Consider the following 24,085-nt stretch of genomic DNA (forward strand, 5'->3'; position numbering starts at 1 on the left):
ACTGATGTTAAAGCTAAGGGGTATAAAATACTATTAAATTTTACAAGGAAATACTATTAAATACGATACAATTTTACACAAGATATTTATTTATTTATAGAATGGATATACTTAAACCTTGCTACAACACTTATAGGCAGTGTACCTAATCGTACAGTAGTGTAGTTTTTAGTAAGTCCGGTTCGTTCCACAGGGAAAATCTTTAAACAAAGCTTAACGCTATATTAGTTTACTTTTATAAAAATACAAATATATATATAAGTAATATTATTATTATAAAGGGGGATTTTTACCGTTTAATGACCGGTTTGTCGATTTTAAAACTTTAGTCGCAGTTAAAACCAAATGTAAAATAATAAATAAATACAAGACTTAATTTAAAGCGTAAAGTAAATAACGATAATGAAATTGCGAATAATAAAAGTGCGATAAAATAAACTTGCGATAATTAAAAAGTACGATAATTAAAAGTGCAATTAAATACAATAACAATAAAAATGCGATAATTAGAAGTGCAATTAAATATAAAATAAAGGAAATTAAATATGAAATAAAAGAATTATGCTTATTTAAACTTCCGTAATCATGATGTTTGACGTGTTGATTTTAGTTTTATGCCCATGGGTTAATTGTCCTTTGTCGTGGATTATTTAATATGTTCGTCTGGTTTTTGTTCATAACAGTCCATCAGTCATAAATATAAAGTGCGAGTGTCCTCGTCAAATTATCCTTATACCCGAAGTTAAATATTCCAACTAATTGGGGACTTAAACTGTAACAAGATTTTAATACTTTGTTTAATAATTACACCAGGATGTCGACTGAGTGTAACCCAAGGTTTTAATACTTTGTTAACAATTATGCCAAGTGTCCTTGTACATAATTTCACTCCTGTTTTAATAATTCTAGTGGCTATTAATCCATTCCCGTGTCCGGTTAAATGAACGATTATTTGTACATATTAATATCCCGCCCATCGTGTCCGATCGAGTGTATATGGTTATTTATAGGGACGTCCAATTGTAAATCTTTATATTAAAATTAACAAACTATCATTTAGTTAAACAAATATAAAGCCCATTAATAGCCCATAGTCTAATTTCCACAAGTGTAGTTCTTTTGTCCAAACCCCAATTATGGTACAAAGCCCAATTACCCAATTTTAATATTTTTAGCCCAACATCATGATTACTTCGGATTAAATAAGCATAATAATAACTTAGCTACGAGACATTAAATTAAAAAGGTTGAACATAACTTACAATGATTAAAAATAACGTAGCGTTACACGGACAGAATTTCGACTTACACCCTTACAACATTCGCTAACACACCCTTATTATTAGAAATTAAAATTAAAATTAAAATTAAAAAATATATATATATATATATATATATATATATATATATATATATATATATATATATATATATATATATATATATATATATATATATATATATATATATATATATATATATATACTTTACGTATGATGAAGAGAAGAAAAGATGTGTTTATTTTGGCCAAAACGCGTTGAATTTATAGGACCTGGGCTGGATTTCAGAGCCATGCGATCGCATGGCTTTTGTGCCTCCAGGCCATGCGATCGCATGGCCAGCTGGGAGAAGTCACATATCTTTGTTTTCTTTCTTGCCGACGTTTATAAATAATAATATAATATATAAATAATTATAAGAATTATTTAAATATTATATTTTATTTATGTGCATAGTTAACTTGTAATTTTTAGTCCGTTGCGTCGAGCGTTGAGAGTTGACTCTGGTCCCGGTTCCAGATTTTCGAACGTCCTTGCGTACAATTTAATATCTTGTACTTTGCGTTTTGAATCTTGTACTCTTGTAATTTTGAGACATTTCTTATCAATATTGGAACCTCATTGATTATATTTTGTACTTTTGAGATTTTTGGTCGTTTGCGTCTTCAATTCGTCGAATCTGTCTTTTGTCTTCACCTTTTATTATTTAAACGAATATCACTTGTAAATAGAACAGTTGCAACTAAAAGCTTGTCTTTCTTGAGGAATAATGCTATGAAATATATGTTCGTTTTTAGCATTATCAAATATTCCCACACTTGAGCGTTGCTTGTCCTCAAGCAATATAGTCTTGAAATATAAGAATCACTTCTTTATTCTTCACACTTTGTACATCAGTGATTTCAATACGGCGGTATAAATAATAGTAGTAACGATGTGGTTTACAGTCCCACATGACTATAAAATTTAGATCCATTAAGGAAATTGGATATTTATGAAAACATTTGATCTTTTGAAAATTAAATCTAGTTTTTACCCTAGATAAGTTTTCCGGAATAACCCTTCACCGGTGCAAAATATTTTTGTGGGCTTGGTGGGTTTCAGATTTGAAAATTTTAGCTCAAAACTTGTGGTTTTGTGTCACCCACTTGCTAACCTTGTATTAGGAAAGAAACACATCCAGTATACTTGCTCCGTATAATACCTTTCGGTAAACTACCGTCCGGTTATAAAGGAAAGCATTGAACAAGCAACTGTTAAGGCAATGTCCCCTGACATGCTTTTAATTATGGTCTATAACGTGTCGGACGCAATTACTATCCTTTGTAGGAGCAATAGTAAAGCTCACCCTTATGATTTTTCGGTCTGGCACAAGGTCCTGTCTTCGACCATGCTATGCAACCACCGTTCTTACGGTTGACACCCGATTTGGTTCAGATGACCTAATGAATTCCAGGTGAATTCCTAGGATTTTACGTTCAATGGTAATGAACGCATTGAAAATGGGTTTTCAGAAAACAAATCGGTTTATAATTTGATCAAAATATTTTCTCGTTCAAGCTCGAGTTTAGATATCATTGAATTCCATGAGTTTGAATTCTCAATCTTTAAGGTCAATCTCTAGGATTGAGTAATATCAGTCTTAAAAGCTGATTTTTAATCTTTAAGGAGATTATCCTTTCTGGGGATCTGATTCATTAGTCTTATCCAGCTAATTTGCATGGTGCCCCCCCATTGTACGAGATAAATCCTTCTCATGGTTAGGATAAATCTGACCACTTGGCGACCCTGTTTAATGCTGAGGTCCGTGGATTTTCTGCTGATTTTAGTGATGACTTTTCTAGGTTTTTCGTCAACCTACAGCTGGTCTGGACGACAACTTCATGACCTAAATCAAGAAGCGCGTTTCTTTTTCGGAAGACTTTACTTCCTTTTAATGATGAAATTGATTAATCGTGTAGATCCATCTCTTCTTTTCTTTCATCGGGTAAAATAGTTTAGTTTAGTCCAAAGCAAAAGTATTTTCAGTTATTTGTTGCAGAAATATGTGACATATGTTTAAGATAACTTGGTAATTTTTCCCACACTTGGCTTTTATTTTCCTTTTTATTGTCCTCTATTCCATTTTAAATGAATTTTAACATTTTGGTTTGTTTCTCAATTTATGTCCTTTCTGAGGTAACAATAATTTCGGTGTTAACACCTAGTTTTATCGTTCATAAATATGTATAAACATGATTTTGAGTTCATTTAATTGAAAATTTTTGAAAATTTTTACTAGAATTGGGTAGTCAGTATATAAGACTAGGGTTGTTCTTTATCATCAGAGAGCACTAGATTCTAATACAACTACTACGTTACTAGTATTTTTAATGGTAACCAAGTGTTTAAGATAAAAATTTTAAAAATCCGAAAGAATTTAACCCCTTCCCACACTTAAGATTTTGCAATGCCCTCATTTGCAAGAAATCAGTAACAATTTAAATTATTGAGGGTGATTAGCGTAAAAATGATTAAATTTTACCAAAGTTTCCAAACATATTGGCGTTTGGTTGCTGAATGATAAATGGTGCATATCATTTGTTCATTTCGTCTGTTGTTACATCACATTTATTTGTCATCTTGTCGTCAAAATTAGTAGCTTTTGCTGAACTTAATGCCAGTCTTTGAAAATGCGCTGTTTTACCCTGTTTTGTACAATTTACAATATACATACATACAAATATAAACATGCATGGCAATTTGAAATGGGACTTAATATCCCACTTTCAAATTCTAAATGTGAAATATTAGTACACAATAATAATAAAAATGATAAAGATTACATAAGTATATTCAATAACATAAGTTTAAACATGAATAAGTAAAAAGATAAAAACATAAAAATCATATAAATAACCAAATGGAACTAAATCAGTCTGGATATGGGTTCCAGTTCATCTCGTCAGGTGGGTTCCATTGTTGGTTATAGGTGTTCTGATAGGCTTGGTTATAGTCATACCGGTTAAAGGGTGGTCGGATATCGGGGCTATGTGGCGGAAAATGAGCAGGTCGAGTAGGTACATAGTTATTTGGTACCTGATATGATAGCTGGCTCATGATTTGGTGCTGATGAACTAACCAGCTATCATGTTGGCGTCGCCTATAATCCTCGTATACTCGCTCGGAGTTCCACTGCTCATACATACTATGTCTGGCCGCGTTCGTCATTGCTTCCTCATCTATACGAACGTGGACGTCAAGAATAGCATCTCGAAAGACATCCCTAATGTCTTCCGCCTCCTCCATTTGCTCGTTTGAGCCTCTCTCTACCTGAGGATGAGATCCCTCATAGGGTACTGCCTGGTTACGTCTACTTTTCAATACCTTAGCACCCACATAAACTTTTAATCCTAAGGGCTCAACCTGTTCTCTACAAAGCTGTAATGGACCCCCTTGGTTCCTATCAACACCTAAATACTCTCCAATGAGAGTAACAAAAATACCTCCTCCTATTATACTCCCGTCCTGCATTCCCTCTACCATTTTAGATAAATAAAAAGCAACACAGTAAGGTATATTGACAAAGCTTCTAGGATCCCGAATACACTTTAGGTAGAATAAATCATGTAAGGTAATTTTTTCTTTATTATGACCTCTCTGTGTAATCAAGTTAGCCAAAAATCTATGAATAATACGAAGCTCGGCTCTGTCAATATGTGTATAGGAGTGTCCTCCTGCTCGTGTAAAAACATCAAAATGTGACATACGCCTCCAAATGGCGTCAGCGTCAAAGTTACTATCTACCCTTTCACCATAATGAATCAAATTTGTACAATCGGGTAATAGCAACTCACCAGGAGTATATATTTGTAAGGCCCTGGCCATGTCCAGCATGGACATTCTGTACATCCTACCGCCAAGGATAAACCTAAGAAATCTTCTATCATCTATTCTAACTATATTTGTATCAAGTGATACAGTACTCATCAACTCAACACACCATTCCTTATATACAGGTCTACGAATGGTGAAAAGAAGTTCCCAATCTGTAAAAGAAGAACTGCCATACCTTTGAACTAAAAGCCGTCTAACACGGTCAGCTAGATGGACCGTTTCCAAAGGGGCCCAATCGATTACCCTTGGCACCTCTACATTTTTTGTTACCAATTTGAATTTGTTCCTTTGATATGTCTCGTAATCTCTCCATCTCCTATCAAATCTCAGATTAGGATGCAGAGTGTGCTCAGGAATCGTTGGGAATTCTACTGGCGGCCTCATTGGGAATACTATGAATTCATCAACAAACTGTACCGGATCATAATAAGGTATGTACTGATCAGGCTGTTGTTGTGGTTCTTGTTCGTGTTGCATTTCTGGTTCTGGTTCTGGTGCTGGTCGTCTAGATGATGATGCTCCTGAACCTCCAGTATCGGCTTTCTGCAAAACACATTAAACACAAAATTTGTGCATCCAAATATGCATTAGTGTTAGCAAAATAACGACTTAAAACAATCACTATAACATGTTAAATCAAAATTAAACTTATACACATTTTCACAATTTTTCACAATTCTACACTTTTCAAATAAGCACATATGAAAATGTATACAAAGTTCATAAGCATTTAACTCAAATAACATGTCAAAATAGTCATTACTAATAATTAAACAAGTCTCAAATGGCAATTACATCAAATTATTCAAGTTCATGAATTTTGGACTTAGAAAGTCCACTTTAATCTCCAAAAATCATGTTTAGGTTCAATGTTTGGATCATTTAACTATCTAAACATGTTACACTACTCAATTTAGCAATAATTCATGACAAAAATCGGCCATAACCTGTTTATATCAAAAAGCCCCAAATTGCTCAAGAACACAAACCCTAGATTTCTAAAATTTTTGAAGTTTTTGGCTTCAAATCATGTTAAATCGCATCAATCTAGGTTATACATGCATAAAATACTAACAATTTAACACTAATTACACTAGAAATTAACAAAATTGCATTAGGTAAAAAATTGGTAATTATCACAAAAACTAGGAATTTATAGAGTTTAGGGGTGTAATTTTTACCAATTTGCTGAAGAATGAGAATCTAGGCATGATTAGAGCAAGAAAAATGACGAATTACGGTGAAAAATGGCGAATTTTAGAGGTGATTTGGGAGTATTTTCGTATGTTTTGTGTGTGTGTTGGTGTGAGGCAGAACAGATAGGCTGTATGTATCAGGCCTGCATTTGGTCCCCATGCGATCGCATGGGTTCCAAGTGCAAACCCCATGCGATCGCATGGGGTGCCGGCTACAGTACTTTCAGTTTTTTTTTTTTTTTTTTTTTTTTTTTTTTTTTTATAAAACCTTATACTTTATAAAACTTATAATTAATTAAATTTTAAAAATTTTGTTTTCCATTAAGAGCGAGGGCGTTTCGGATCGTTGTCCTAGTCTGTCCCTCGACAAAATTTTAAAATTTGTCAAATCAAAGCGCGGTTTTTTAAAAGTAAAGATTTTTGGGTTTTTTTTAATGTTTTTGGCATACTTTAATTCAATAAGATTAAAAATAATGATAATAAAAGTTCTCGTCCCTCCCTCGGGTAAAGCAATTTCGATTCAAAGACCTAGTCTTCAACTTACGACGAATTTTAAAAATCATATTTTTAACTTAATGAGATAAAGTAAATTTTTGTTTTTAAATTCACACCAAACTTAAAAAAATACATAAAATTCAAAATTAATATTAAAAATTCACACCAAACTTAAAATTTGAAATGCATAAGATTAAAAATTCATAATTTAAAAATTAAAAATTCACACCAAACTTAATTTAAAAATTCAAATTATAAAATTACACCAAACTTATATTAATTTTTCAAATATTTACAATTTTAAATATATTGTTTTTACAAAGTTTACAATATTAATTTAAGATTTATATATTAATTTTAAAAATATGGTAAAAATAAAATTAAAAATCTTTTTGGCTTTTATCCCACTTTAATCAATCAAATATTATCAAAAATATACGCCCCTCTTTTCGGTAAAGTAATTTCGGTTCCATGACCTAATTTAACTCATGACGAATTTTTGAAATATTTTGTGTTGATTGATTAAAGATATTTATACCTTAAGAATAAACGTTAAATTTCGCAGTGATGTAATAAATTTTTGAATGATATCAATAATTTCGGTCGCCAAACCTAATTTTATTTAATACCAATTTAATACTTTATAGCGAACAAATTAGAGTTTATTATCAAAAGGTTAAAAATAAAAATAAAAATAAAAATTGTACAGACTTACCTGTGAAAAAGTATTCTTAGTTATATGATCTATCCCATTCATAAGATAGTCGGTTTAATTGGTTTTCCATGGCTACATAGGCGTAACCTCGAGCATTCAGTGTTTTTTCTTCTAAACATATGAACGGTCCGTCTCTGCATAAAGTAACAAATTTGGTATTTGAATAGGTTTGATTATTTGAACATTTACCTCCATGTGACCATTTTCCGCATTTGTGACATCTTTCTAGGTGTCGTGCTCTTCTTTTCGCTGCGGATTTTGATTTTCCTTTACCAAATTGTAACTTATTATCTTCGCATCTGGATTCTTTTCTTACTCCGTCCAATCTTTCTCTGATTACTGATACTATTTCACTCGGTAGTGTGTCATTATTACGTTTAGTGATCAAAGCGTGTAGCATTAGACCATGGTTTAGTTCACAGGCAGTCTTCATTTCATAAAAACCTAAAAAAATAAAAATTCAGAATGGGGGGAGAAGACTAGTTCTTTAGGGTCTGCTAGGGAAAGACCATTCGAGTTCCATTTTCGAGAACTACACGAAAACAGACAATTTAACTCTAACAGAAATACATATTATCTTTTAAAGACTTGATTCTCCCCACACTTAGTTAGCTGTGGTATCGAAATTGTGATTAACTTCATTGTCGAATTCCATTGGACTATCTATGTAGTGTTTAACTCTGTGACCATTAACTTTAAATTCAATCCCATTTGAATTTATTAATTCTATCGTTCCGTATGGGAAAACTCTTTTGACTATGATTGGTCCAGACCATCTTGATTTCAATTTTTCAGGAAATAGCTTGAATCGTGAATTGAAAAGAAGAACTCTGTCTCCTTCTTTAAATTCTTTTAAACTTCTGATTCTTTTATCATGCCATTTCTTCGTTCTTTCTTTATAGATTAATGAATTTTCGTATGCTTCATGTCTTAACTCTTCTAATTCTTTTAGTTGACTTAATCGTAGACGTCCAGCTTCATGTATATCAAGATTACATGTCTTCAAAGCCCAAAATGCTTTGTGTTCAATTTCTACTGGAAGATGACATGCTTTTCCATAAACAAGTCTAAAAGGTGTGGTTCCAATTGGAGTTTTGTAGGCTGTTCTAAAAGCCCAGAGTGCATCCTCTAATTTAATGGACCATTCCTTCGGATTTGATCCTACGGTTTTCTCTAGAATACGTTTTAAAGCTCGGTTGGTATTTTCAACTTGTCTTGTTTATGGATGATATGCGGTAGAGATTTTATGAGTTACTCCATATCTTTTAAGAACTTTCTCAAGTTGATTATTACAGAAATGAGTTCCCCGATCACTTATTAAAGCTTTCGGTGTTCCAAACCTTGCAAAAAGACGTTTTAAAAAGTTGACTACAACTCGTGCATCGTTAGTTGGGAGAGCTTGTGCTTCCGCCCATTTAGATACATAATCAATGGCAACGAGAATGTAGAGATTATTATGAGATTTTGGAAATGGACCCATAAAGTCAATACCCCAAATGTCAAATACTTCACATACTTGCATGACATTTTGTGGCATTTCATCACGTTGACTTATTTTTCCGGCCCTTTGACATGCATCACAGGATTTGCAAAGAAGGTGTGCGTCTTTGTAAATTGTAGGCCAATAGAATCCAGCATCGTAAACTTTTCTTGCTGTTAGTTGAGGCCCATAATGCCCTCCTGTTGGTCCTGTGTGACAATGGTTTAAAATTTTACTAGCTTCATCTCCGAATACACATCGGCGTATTATTCCATCTGGACAACTTTTAAACAGATGTGGATCTTCCCAAAAATAGTGTTTTATATCACTGAAGAATTTCTTTCGTTTTTGGTACGATAATCCTTTTTCAAGGAATCCACATACTAAGTAGTTTGCATAGTCTGCAAACCATGGAATTTCATTATAATCTATCTTCAATAGATATTCATCAGGAAAGTTGTCTTGTATGGCCGATTCATTTAGAACTTCTAATTCGGGATTTTCAAGACGAGAAAGATGATCAGCGGCGAGATTTTCTGCTCCTCTTTTATCTCGGATTTCAATATCAAATTCTTGTAAGAGTAAGATCCAACGAATTAATCTTGGTTTAGCATCTTGTTTCGAAATAGGTATCTAAGAGCAGAATGGTCGGTATAGACCACCATTTTTGCTAGAACGAGATATGAACGAAATTTGTCAAAAGCAAAGACAATAGCAAGAAGTTCTTTTTCAGTAGTTGTATAGTTTGTTTGTGCTCCTTGTAACGTCTTACTAGCATAATATATAGGTTGAAATCGTTTTTCAATCCTTTGTCCTAAAACGGCTCCCATTGCAAAATCACTTGCATCGCACATTAGTTCAAACGGTAGATTCCAATTTGGTGTTATCATAATCGGCGCATTAGTGAGTTTCTCTTTAAGAATATTAAAAGATTTGATACATTCATCTGAAAAGATGAATGGAGCATCCTTTTCTAGGAGTTTATTCATAGGAGTGGCAATTTTAGAAAAATCTTTTATGAAACGTCGGTAAAAACCGGCATGCCCTAGAAAACTCCTAACTCCTCTAACATTGGTGGAATGTGGAAGTTTAGCAATTACATCTACTTTAGCTCTATCCACTTCAATTCCTTCTTTTGAAATTTTATGTCCAAGAACGATGCCTTCTTTAACCATGAAATGGCATTTCTCCCAATTAAGTACTAGATTTGATTGTTCGCATCTAATAAGCATTCGTTCCAGATTAACTAGACACGATTCAAATGTATCACCGAAGACTGAAAAGTCATCCATGAAAACTTCCATGCATTCTTCTATCATGTCGTGAAAAATCACCATCATGCACCTTTGAAAGGTTGCAGGGGCTTTGCAAAGTCAAATGGCATGCGTTTGTAAGCAAAAGTACCATAAGAGCACGTGAATGTTGTTTTCTCTTGGTCCTCGGGTGCTATTGGAATTTGAAAATATCCGGAAAATCCATCTAGAAAACAATAGTGACTATTTCCGGCTAATCTTTCCAACATTTGATCAATGAAAGGTAAGGGAAAGTGATTTTTTCTGGTGGCGTCATTTAATTTTCTATAATCAATACATACACGCCATTCTGTTACAGTCCTAGTAGGAATAAGCTCATTTTTTTCATTTGTAATGACAGTCATGCCACCCTTCTTAGGCACGCATTGAACTGGGCTTACCCATGGACTATCAGAAATTGGATAAATTAGACATGCGTCTAGCAGTTTAATAATTTCTTTTTTAACTACATCTTGCATATTCGGATTTAGTCTTCGTTGGCGTTGCACATACGTTTTATGACCTTCTTCCATAAGGATTTTATGTGTGCAATACGAAGGACTTATTCCTTTAATATCATGAATCTTCCATGCAATGGCTGGTTTATGAGCTTTCAACACAGAAATGAGTTGTGATTTCTCATTTTCAGTAAGAGAAGACGATATTATTACAGGTAATTCAGATTCACCATGTAAATAAGCGTATTCCAAATGGTTTGGAAGTGGCTTTAACTCTAATTTCGGAGGTTCTTCTATCGATGATTTGTATCGATATCTGTCTTCTTCTTTTAGCATTTGAATTTCTTCTATTGTTGGTTCATATCCATTAGCTATAAGTGTAGCTAACATTTCAGCTTCATCAATTGGTTCATTACCTTCTCCTAAAGAACATTCTCCTGTTCCTTGTAATTCTGGAAATTCTTCTAACAATTCTGCATGTGAATCTATAGTTTGAATATAATAACATGTATCATCTGCAGATTGCGGTTGTTGCATTGCTCTATCAACTGAAAAGGTAACACTCTCATCCTCTATACTTAGGGTTAATTTCTTACCAAACACGTCTATCATTGCTTTAGCCGTGTTTAAGAATGGTCTTCCTAATATGAGAGGAACTTGAGAATCTTCTTCCATGTCCAGAACAACAAAATCTACTGGAAATACTAAAGTAGCAACTTTAACTAGCATGTTCTCCATTATCCCTCTAGGATATTTTATTGATCGATCGGCTAGTTGTATGCTTATTCTTGTTGGTTTCAATTCTCCAAGGTCTAGTTTAGCGTATAGTGAATACGGCATTAGATTTATACTAGCACCTAAGTCTGCCAATGCTTCTATTGAATTAAGACTACCCAGAAAACATGGAATTGTGAAACTTCCTGGATCAGATAATTTTCTGGTAGCTTATTCAACAGCACTGCTGAACAATTAGCATTCATAGTAACAGCCGAGAGTTCTTCCATTTTCTTTCTATTCGTGATCAGATCTTTCAAGAATTTAGCATATCTAGGCATTCCTGAAATCACATCAATGAAAGGAAGATTTACATTTATCTGTTTAAACATATCCAAGAATTTGGATTGCTCGGCTTCAAGTCTTTCTTTTTTCATTTTACTCGGGTAAGGAATTGGTGGTTGGTATGGTTTAACATAAGGTTTATCCTTTGCTGTGTTATCTTCATTAACCTTTTCAACTACCGGTTCTTTTTCCTTATCTTGATCAGGTTGTGGTTCTTGTGGAGTAGGAATAGCTTCATCAGAAGTTACAGGTATTTCAGGTGGTTTAAGTGTTGTACCACTTCTTGTGGTAATGGCTATAGCTGTTTCATTCCGGGGGTTAGCATTTGTATCACTAGCTAAACTTCCCGGTTTTCTTTCACCTATTAACCTTGCTAGGTTACTTACTTCTTGTTCCAAGTTTTGAATAGAAGCTTGTTGATTTCTAAATGCTTGAGCATTTTGTTCATTAGTTTGTTTTTGAGATGTGAAAAACTGCGTTTGAGTTTCAACTAGCTTCGTCATCATATCTTCTAAATTCGGCTTTTTATCATCGGTTTGTTGTGGTGGTTTGTTTTGAAAATTAGGTCTTTGCTGATTGTAAGTATTGTTGGATACTTGTTGATTGCTAGGACCTTGTTGGTTGTTGTATGGAATATTTCGGTTATAGTTCTGGTTTTGATTGTAAATCGGTCTTGGCGCTTGATAATTATTCTGATAATTATTTCCAGGCCTTTGGTTTATGTATGAAATATTCTCTCTTTGTTCCATTGTTAATTCAATACTGAGACAATCTTTTGTCAAATGTGGTCCTCCACACTGCTCACAACTAATTCGTATTGAGTGAATATCCTTAGTCATCTTTTCCATTCGTCTCTCGACAGCATCTATCTTTGCAGAAATGGAATCTAAGTCATGGCTAGAATCGGCTCTAGCTGCTTTAGATGATCTAACGATATCTTTTTCTTGGTGCCACTCATGTGAGTGGGAAGCAGTGTTATCAATAATTTTGTAAGCATCAGTTTCGGTTTTCTTCTTAATAGAACCACCAGCTGCTATATCTATGTCTTTCCTTGTAGTGATGTCGCATCCTTGGTAGAATATTTGTACTATTTGACAGGTATCTAAACCATGTTGCGGACATCCTCTTAATAACTTTTCAAATCTTGTCCACGCCTCATATAGAGTTTCATTTGGCTTCTGTGTGAACGTAACAATTTCTCCTTGAAGTCTTACGGCTTTAGATGCCGGAAAGAATTGTTTAAGAAATTTTTCAACTAAAACATCCCATGTATCAATCGCCCCTTCAGGTAACGATTCCAACCAATCTTTGGCTTCTCCCTTTAAAGTCCAGGGAAATAACATGAGATATATCTGTTCATCCTCCACTTCTCGGATTTTAAATAGTGTGCAGATCCTATTAAAGGTACGAAGATGTTCATTTGGATCTTCCTTCGGCGCACCACTAAATTGGCATTGATTAGTCACCATGTGTAGAATTTGTCCTTTGATTTCATAATCTGGCGCATTAATGTCTGGATGAGTAATTGTGTGACCTTGGCCAGTGCGTTTAGCTCTCATTCGGTCTTCCATACTTAAAAGTTCCAGATTCTCCATAATTGAATTTGTTGAATCGGAATCACTAGAGGATTCTGATTTAATGGTTCATTCCTCAACAATCTCTGTTTGAATGATTGGTGGTTCCAGAGGAAAATTTAATGGTTCAGGATCTATGAATCGTCCCTGAATATTCTCCGGATTCTCAATTGTGAGGTCGGGTTCAAAAAATGGATAATCGGAAATTTGAATTGGAGTACTTGGTCGACTGGATGAAGATTCTAAAGAAAAATCAACGGCGGTAATATTTGCTAAATGTCTTGATCTAGTTACAGGTGGTGAACGTACAAAAGGTGGTGAACGTCTTGCTCGGTGCATTCACTGAATATCCTATTAGTTTTTTAAAAAGGAAAGAAAAATTATATAAGTTATCCAATCAATAGACTTTTCTGATTTTGCCCACGTTTCGAATAGCCAAAAGATGCAGCAGAGGGGCAGGATTCGTTTGGTCTCAATATAATTGAGGACTGTTTGGCTCCAATAACCCGGTCCACGTACAAATCCAACTATTACTACGAACCAGAAAATTTTGATGTCTATTAATTTAACTACTTAAAATAAATTTTCGTAATTTTAAGAAATTTAGATAAGAAGTAGAATAAAAAATCTATGTCCTAAAAACTAGAATAGCGAGAAATAAGAAAGAAAAAGAGCGTGTCGAAAAAAGATCGAAAAATAAAAATAAGAAATAAAAAGAGTGACTTATAAAACTTTAAAACATTCGCCTAACCCAACCTTATTACTACCACTAACTTAAAATTATAATCGCAAATTGAGATTACTAATTGGAATGATAATTGATACATAGGTAAAAGGTGTCTAAAAATATTAAAGCTTACAAGAAAAACTATATCCCAAATGGAAATAACTTAAAAAGGTACTAAAACTTAAAAAGGCGTCGCAAAATTCTAAAGCACCTAAATCTTAGTCTAAAGAAAAAGCACTTAAGGGATTTTATGGCAAAGCCTAAAAATCTAGAAGTAAAAATAACTATGGCAAAAATTATATCTTAAAACTAAATACGAGCGAAAAATAAAAAAATTACGCTAAAACAATTAAAAAGGGACAAAATATAAAAATATACTAAAAGTTGTAAAAAGTACAATTTTTATAAAAATATTATTTTTATATTATTTATTTTATAAAACTATTAATTTTATAATTTAATTATACTAATTAAACTAAACAAACAAAATAATAAAAAAAAAACTAATAACTAATTAAATAATAAACCCTAATTAGGGTTTTAAATTAAATAAATAATAAACTTCGTAATTAATGCTGAATTAGGGTTGCAGTTGGCGTGTCAGACACACTCATGCGATCGCATGAGAGTATGCCTTCGGGCTCATGCGATCGCATGGGCTAGGGTTTCGGGCCACAGAGTGGGCTGCTACAGTACCGGACTCGAGTTTTAATATAAATTTTTTTTTATTTTCTGTTTTTGCTGTAAAATATATTTATAAAATATATTTATAAATGAAATAAAACTTATATTTTTACAAACTAAAAAAATAGAAATAAAGAAACTTTATAAACTTAAATATTTACCAAACTCTTAAAAATATTTATATTTTTATTTTTCTTTTTATATTTTTAAATATTTAAAACGTATTTTTACAAAACCGTATTTTTTTTTATAAAAGTAAACTAAAAAGAAAAATCTTTTTTTTTTTTTTTTATATTAGCGTTGCGCTTCCGGCTTTTAAGCTAGACGGTCCCCGGCAGCGGCGCCAAAAATACTTGATGTTAAAGCTAAGGGGTATAAAATACTATTAAATTTTACAAGGAAATACTATTAAATACGATACAATTTTACACAAGATATTTATTTATTTATAGAATGGATATACTTAAACCTTGCTACAACACTTATAGGCAGTGTACCTAATCGTACAGTAGTGTAGTTTTTAGTAAGTCCAGTTCGTTCCACAGGGAAAATCTTTAAACAAAGCTTAACGCTATATTAGTTTACTTTTATAAAAATACAAATATATATATAAGTAATATTATTATTATAAAGGGGGATTTTTACCGTTTAATGACCGGTTTGTCGATTTTAAAACTTTAGTCGCAGTTAAAACCAAATGTAAAATAATAAATAAATACAAGACTTAATTTAAAGCATAAAGTAAATAACGATAATGAAATTGCGAATAATAAAAGTGCGATAAAATAAACTTGCGATAATTAAAAAGTACGATAATTAAAAGTGCAATTAAATACAATAACAATAAAAATGCGATAATTAGAAGTGCAATTAAATATAAAATAAAGGAAATTAAATATGAAATAAAAGAATTATGCTTATTTAAACTTCCGTAATCATGATGTTTGACGTGTTGATTTTAGTTTTATGCCCATGGGTTAATTGTCCTTTGTCGTGGATTATTTAATATGTTCGTCTGGTTTTTGTCCTTAACAGTCCATCAGTCATAAATATAAAGTGCGAGTGTCCTCGTCAAATTATCCTTATACCCGAAGTTAAATATTCCAACTAATTGGGGACTTAAACTGTAACAAGATTTTAATACTTTGTTTAATAATTACACCAGGATGTCGACTGAGTGTAACCCAAGGTTTTAATACTTTGTTAACAATTATGCCAAGTGTCCTTGTACATAATTTCACTCCTGTTTTAATAATTCTAGTGGCTATTAATCCATTCCCGTGTCCGGTTAAATGAACGATTATTCGTACATATTAATATCCCGCCCATCGTGTCCGATCGAGTGTATATGGTTATTTATAGGGACGTCCAATTGTAAATCTTTATATTAAAATTAACAAACTATCATTTAGTTAAACAAATATAAAGCCCATTAATAGCCCATAGTCTAATTTCCACAAGTGTCGTTCTTTTGTCCAAACCCCAATTATGGTACAAAGCCCAATTACCCAATTTTAATATTTTTAGCCCAACATCATGATTACTTCTGATTAAATAGGCATAATAATAACTTAGCTACGAGACATTAAATTAAAAAGGTTGAACATAACTTACAATGATTAAAAATAGCGTAGCGTTACACGAACAGAATTTCGACTTACACCCTTACAACATTCGCTAACACACCCTTATTATTAGAAATTAAAATTAAAATTAAAATTAAAATATATATATATATATATATATATATATATATATATATATATATATATATATATATATACTTTACGTATGATGAAGAGAAGAAAAGATGTGTTTATTTTGGCCAAAACGCGTTGAATTTATAGGACCTGGGCTGGATTTCAGAGCCATGCGATCGCATGGCTTTTGTGCCTCCAGGCCATGTGATCGCATGGCCAGCTGGGAGAAGTCACATATCTTTGTTTTCTTTCTTACTGACGTTTATAAATAATAATATAATATATAAATACTTATAAAAATTATTTAAATATTATATTTTATTTATGTGCATAGTTAACTTGTAATTTTTAGTCCGTTGCGTCGAGCGTTGAGAGTTGACTCTGGTCCCTGTTCCAGATTTTCGAACGTCCTTGCGTACAATTTAATATCTTGTACTTTGCGTTTTGAATCTTGTACTCTTGTAATTTTGAGACGTTTCTTATCAATAATTGGAACCTCATTGATTGTATTTTGTACTTTTGAGATTTTTGGTCGTTTGTGTCTTCAATTCGTCGAATCTGTCTTTTGTCTTCACCTTTTATTATTTAAACGAATATCACTTGTAAATAGAACAGTTGCAACTAAAAGCTTGTCTTTCTTGAGGAATAATGCTATGAAATATATGTTCGTTTTTAGCATTATCATAGACTTTAGAACGATAAGCAAGTAATTTCTGACAAGAAATGATAAGTAAAACTCGGTAAAAACAGATACGGTCATAGTTCAGACTCACTAATGCATCCTAACAATTACCAGTTAAACACACTAATGCAAATTCTGGTTCCCTATGACCTCAAGCTCTGATACCAACTGTGATGACCCATCCAAATCCACTTGGATGAATACATCATTCATTGATTTCACAGTGAGGTACTGACCTCTACATGATACGTTTTGTAAACATTGCATTCTTTTGAATAGGCACACCATAAATGAATATCTAATTCCAAGGTTTTTGACATCTGATGATTTCTTCATATTGACAATCACCGTAAATAATGGTTTACAATACTACATCCGTTGACAATGCAGTCAAGGTACATGGTGATGATTTTGTGAATGCAAAGTTTTCTCGAATAAAGCATGTATGACTCTATGCATATAGCTTATATAATGTATAAGCAAACAGCGGAAGACTTCTAGGAACTTGAGAATAAACATGCTTAAAAGTGTCAACACAAAGGTTGGTGAGTTCATAGTTTTAATGTTGCGCATAATCTGTATATAAAGGTGGATCACAAGATTTCAGTTGTTTCATCCAGAAACGTTTATCAAAATATTCTACAAGATTGAGCACCTTGGTAACTAAACTTTAACGTATATATAATAAGTACCCCTGTTTTAACATACATGCAACCAACATGTACAATACACGCCAACCAACGTGTACTAACCTCAAATAGCATACGTCTGTTTTATAGTTCAGGCTAGGGTTTCTATATCTGGAATAGACGAGGATGTCAAGGCCTATGGATCCATATACAACTATTCGTGCCCACCAGTTCTTTCAACCGACAGCTACTAGTTACCAAACCTAAGGGATTTTCGGTTTAAACTCAGTGTAGAATTAATTATGTACTTGTATCCATTGCGTTTAAGATAAAGTGCATGTATTCTCATCCCAAAAATATAGATTGCAAAAGCAATTAAAAAGGGGGCAAATGAAACTCACCTTAGTAGCACATAAGGTCATTCACCGAAATATGACCGAAACTCGGAATACAAAATAACCGTAGATCTCAACCTAGAAAACATATGTTGGTCAATACATGTCTAACAAGCTAGGTCGGGTCATAGTGTATCACAATCCTAATGCTCGAGACCGTCATACAAAAGTTAACAAAAGTCATCTCAAAAGTCAACCTGACCCAATATGCTCTTTAAATCTATACATGTTTATAGTATAAGTCTTGATAATTGAACGAATTTATAGTTTATAAAATTCAAAATATTATTTATTTCAGAAGCTATGTTATATTTGAATTATCATGGCAATCGAATATATTTTACTATTTCACATAGTTTTCCAATACTTGTAAAATCAGATTATAGTGTTTATAAAGCTTTAAAACATGATAAGACAGTCAACTTTAACAATTGTTCAACAAGACGAGACGTGCCTTATATAAAAATTCATTTACTCGATTAGTAATATTTGAAAATCCAATTTATCAATCTTATAAACAAGTTGTTTAAATATCAATTGCATATTCAAAAGCAATTTCAATTAATGTTAATCATAATTCCGTTGACCATAACTTTTAATCTGTTCTTTGAAAACACACGATTTCTAAATGAAAAGTTAATAATTTTTCGATAGCTTTCCAACGACATGCATATCATATACCTTATATCAATAACATATGTATCAATTTCGTGATTCATCATAAACTATCTATCTACGAAATTTAGTTTACAAGCATGTATAAACATATATACTCGAGCACTAGACATGGATACACTATCGATATATAAAAGATAAGATATGAATGCACACGTATCAATATTGTGATTCAATATTGTAGGAAAGTACGTAGACGCAACAGAGATGATAAACACTAGGTTGACCACACGAACAAAACCCATGACCTCCAAAGCTATAACCCATAATTTCCTGAGCTCTATCCCGCTCAAAAACCCGTCTTTAAATTACTCGAACAGTACTCCGTCGTAGTATTTTATGTACAAATACTAATAATAATACTACTAATAATGATAATATTATTAATAATAATAATATTAATCTTAATAATAATAATAATAATAATAATAATAATAATAATAATAATAATAATAATAATAATAATAATAATAATAATATTATTATTATTATTAATATATATATTTAGAGAAAAGAGATTGAGATCGAGAGATGAATGAGTGAACCTGAATCAAAATTTGATCGAGCTTTATACACCTTTCCTGTCCCCCACTGCCATGCGATCGCATGGTTTGAAGGGCTTATGGCCATGCAATCGCATGGCTACCTGTCTCCAGCTCACTATGTTTTGTTTTCTTGTTTGTCGACATATTTTTATAATATATTTAATTTATATAATTAATTATATATTATATTAAATTCACGTGCATAGTTGACTTGTAATTGTCACTCGACTTATGTCCCGGTTCTGATTTCTCGAACGCATTTTCGTACGCTTAGAAAACTAGCACTTTACCTTTCGCGAATTGTACCTTTATTAATAATTAGACTTAATTCACCAATAATTATACTAATTGAAATGTAACTTATTCATTTGAGTGTTTTGGTTATTTGTTTCTATAAATTAACGTCTTAATATATAATAATATTATTTTAAATCAAAACGTTTTATATCTAAGTTAATATTATATTTTATAACATTTGTAAAATATACATACATTTTCATTTTGAAATAGTGTTTTACTGTAGCAAATAGTGGTTTTCGAAAACACTGTAGCTTTTCGGGTACTGTAGCAATTCGAATATACTGTAGCAAATTAGTGTTTTACTGGTTCTTCTTAAACGTTTTAGTTAACTTATCTAAATATCAATTGAATCAATAAACGAATGTTACTATCGTTTACTAAATAACTTGAAATTATATATATGTATATATCTTTATTTAGTATACATAAATCAGTCTTTAAATACACATTGCAAGTTATTTATAATTAATTTTAATAATTAATATTCCAACTTATTGTATATATCTATTTTCAAATAGATGTTCGTGAATCGTCGGTCAATAGTCAAAGGTTAACTGAATATATAACATTAGTTCAAAAATTTTGAGAATAAATATTACAGACTTTGCTTATCTTGTCGAAATCATATAAAGATTAAGTTTAAATTTGGTCAAAAATTTCCGGGTTGTCACAATGTATCTCTTCGCGCTATCCGCGTTACGTCATAAAGGGAATTGTTTTAGTTTCTAAATCTATGAAAAATTCGAAATTGAAAATATGAATGTTTTTGAAGTAGTGTTGGGAATTGAAGCATGAGTTAGTATAATATAATGACACTTGATCGGTTATATTGCAGTAAGTCATGCTGAGTTTCTAATGGAACGTGATAAAGGTTCACAGATCATACCCTCATCATGAACCATGTTACATAACTTTTTCATTCTATTTAACCTCTAAACTATCAAGAAAATATTTTCCTTGATGATTCAGTCTTTTCCGGATATTCTGGTAATTTGACAAATCAAATCGTGCTATTACCTTTCCTTACCACTTTGTATTTTATGATCATTCGAAACTCCATACCTAAGAACTCTGGACCATTATTCGCTTGACTTGAAGTCGGGAAGAAGAAACAAAAGCATGGAACTCTGAAATATAAAGGAAAATATAAAGCCCGACAACAACACCTAAATTACAAACCGTGTATATCAATACGTATTGCAACGTAAAGACACAGAAGAATTAAAAATATTATAACCCCAAGGTAATAGTAGAAGTGAATAAATTCCTCCGGTGGTAAATGGAAAAGAAGAATGAAAGATGTGATAGTCAGAATGAGATCAAGGATCAGAACTGGATGAAGCATTTTCACAATCTTTTAAAGGTATGAAATGAGGAAGAAGATGTAGGAGTTATGAAAATAATAGAACGGAAGAGGTTGATTTATAGCGATATAACGGACATAGAAATCGAGGCAGATTACGCATTTAATCAAAGAAAATCATAATTTCCTTAATCACCGAAGAATCAAATCTTATATAGATTACAAAGATCTTCTTTAATTTCCTTGAATTCTGGAAATCAACCGTGACTACGTCAAGAGTTAAGACGAACCTTTGATTTCATCATTTCACTCTTTTGCGATAGCTTCTCTCTTACGTTTCGAGTAATCGAATTGTTTTATCCATATTACTCAATGGTGATAAAACTCTAAATTTCAAGTTATATTCTTCATAAAAATATTCTTACGATCAACCATGATGACCTATGTCAAAATTTCAGGACGAAATTTTCTTTAATGGGGAGGTACTATGATGACCCAGAAAATTTCGACTTATTTTGAATCAAATTCTCAAAATGATTTAATATTTCCGACACGATAAGCAATGTCTGTTAAATTGAATATCAAAAATTTGAAACTGTGCTCATGTACTCAATTACCCTTCGAGTATTTTTGACGATTCGAGAACAATTATTTGTAAATAGATATAGATATATATAAATAATTATATATATTAATAAACTATTCCATGATTTAATATTTATGACAAGATAAGCAAATGGTTGTGCTATATTTAAAATGTTTTCATACATTTATTTACCCTTTCGATCATTCCCAACGATTCAAGAACATATTATAAATACATATAGAAACTCAAAACCCGATAATAAAATATTATATGACTTAGCTTTCAAAATATAAAAACGTTTTGCGATATAATAAAATCTATTATGAAGACGTTTTAAAATACATATGAAGCATTTTGAATATAATTAGTTTTAATTTTAATGTAGTTCCATATTCTAAATCAAATTGGTCCATCATTTTTCTCACCTAGCTAACCGTCAAAAATCATTTTCAATACCTTCATGCGATCAAAATGGGATGATTTATAATCCAGAAAGTTTTATGCAAATTAGATGCTTTTAAATATATTATGCTAATCCATAAATTCGAGTAAGAAATAGTATCATTTGTTGCATTCTTAATGATTTAATAAAGTTTCTTTGCAAAAATAATTGTTAAAGCATCATTTAAAAAAAAGATACATCACTGTCAATTAATTAGAAGACAAGGACAACATCTTTTCATATATATATATATATATATATATATATATATATATATATATATATATATATATATATATATATATATATATATATATATATATATATATATATATATATATATATATATATATATATATATATATATATATATATATATATATATATATATATATATATATATATATATATATATATATATTGGTTAAAGCATCCTTTAACACGTAAACATCCATGATTAATTGATGCGTAAATGTTTCAAACTGTTAACTTGATGTACAAATGTTTCACCCATGCATGATTATTGGGCTGGGGTCAAATAACAAACTTACATTTTTGAGAGATATATAGGACGAGGGTTAGTAAATAAATTATTAAAATTTTAAGTTAATAAAATGACTATCTTTTTAATATAAACTATAAACTTTATATATTACCTTTTGAGTGATCAGTTTTCTTTAAACAAACGTATAAAGTATTTAGACATGGGTACACTTTATATGACTCATTTCTCATAAGTCATGACACTTAAATTTTAAAAATTATCTTATGTTACTGATATGAGAAAATTAGTCAGATGTTGTTAAAATGAAATTGCAAACTTAAATGAGACTTGCGGCTCATTTTTGTCAACACGAGGCGTAAGTTTAATGTTTAAGAAAAATGGTACATATCATATGTTTAAAAAAATGTATTCTTTTGTTTAACATGTATTCTTTTGAAGGCCGATTACTCGTATTATATAAAAGCACTATTGAGCAAATCAAATAGCTAGGGGAAATATATTAATCTTATTATATATTTTTATATAAATAATGAGGATTAGAACCATTTTTTTTTGTACAACTTGCCCCTCAGCTGTCATGACAAGGATACAAAAAAATATTTAACGTTAGCCCTAAATTTTGGAATTTTCATATGACTTTTCGTCATTAATTATTGGTACGGATTATAAAATAGTGGTCCGTGAATTAGGGAAAAATATGTCGGCATAAGAAAATAACAAAACTGTCACTTATTGAGTTACATGGCCAAAAATGTCGCTGCATGTTTTAATGATTGAATTATTTTAATATCTTGTGAGATTATGGGTCTAGTCACAATTGACAAGCACTTAATTATTTTAATTATTGACAAAACTAATCAGCCGGGTCAAAATTGCCTATAAATACAAAGGGATCATTTTTTCAAGCACACAAATGCCTACACTTAAAATATATACTCTGCATAATTTTGTAGTTTATTTTTTTTTTAAATTTGATAGCATGGTACTATAAAAATGTGATACACGAGTGTTATTAAAACGAATTTCATATTGGGTTTTCAAATGGGTTTTAAGCTAAGGATATTAAGGGTATTGTTCGTGAATCCAAGACCAACCATACAATCATCCACTATCATTACGTTTACGAATTTACCTACAATATTGAATCTCAATATTGAACAGCGAGTTTCATTTGCTCCCTTTTTAATTGCTTTTGTAATCTATATTTTTGGGCTGAGAATACATGCACTTTATTTTAAACACAATGGATACAAATACATACTTAAATTCTACACTGAGTTTGAACCGAAAATCCCTTAGCTTTGGTAACTAGTAACTGCCGGTTATAAGAACTGGTGAGCGCGAATAGTTGTATATGGATCCATATGGCTTGACATCCCCGTCTGTTCTAGGTATAAAAACCCTAGCCTGAACTATAAAACAGACGTATGCTATTTGGGTTTAGTACATGTTGGTTTGCGTGTATTGTATATGTTGGTTGCATGTAT

At 31.6% G+C, this 24,085-nt stretch overlaps 1 non-coding gene across 1 annotated transcript; it reads left to right on the forward strand.

Annotated features, from left to right (window-relative positions):
• The first annotated feature begins 12,955 nt into the window (after positions 1 to 12,955).
• On the forward strand, positions 12,956 to 13,062 carry LOC139850849 (small nucleolar RNA R71). The gene has a single exon (XR_011760227.1). It is a non-coding gene; the product is annotated as a small nucleolar RNA R71 (small nucleolar RNA).
• The last annotated feature ends 11,023 nt before the right edge of the window (positions 13,063 to 24,085 follow it).

Source organism: Rutidosis leptorrhynchoides, chromosome 5 (genome assembly GCF_046630445.1).
Source record: "Rutidosis leptorrhynchoides isolate AG116_Rl617_1_P2 chromosome 5, CSIRO_AGI_Rlap_v1, whole genome shotgun sequence".
NCBI lineage: Eukaryota > Viridiplantae > Streptophyta > Magnoliopsida > Asterales > Asteraceae > Rutidosis > Rutidosis leptorrhynchoides.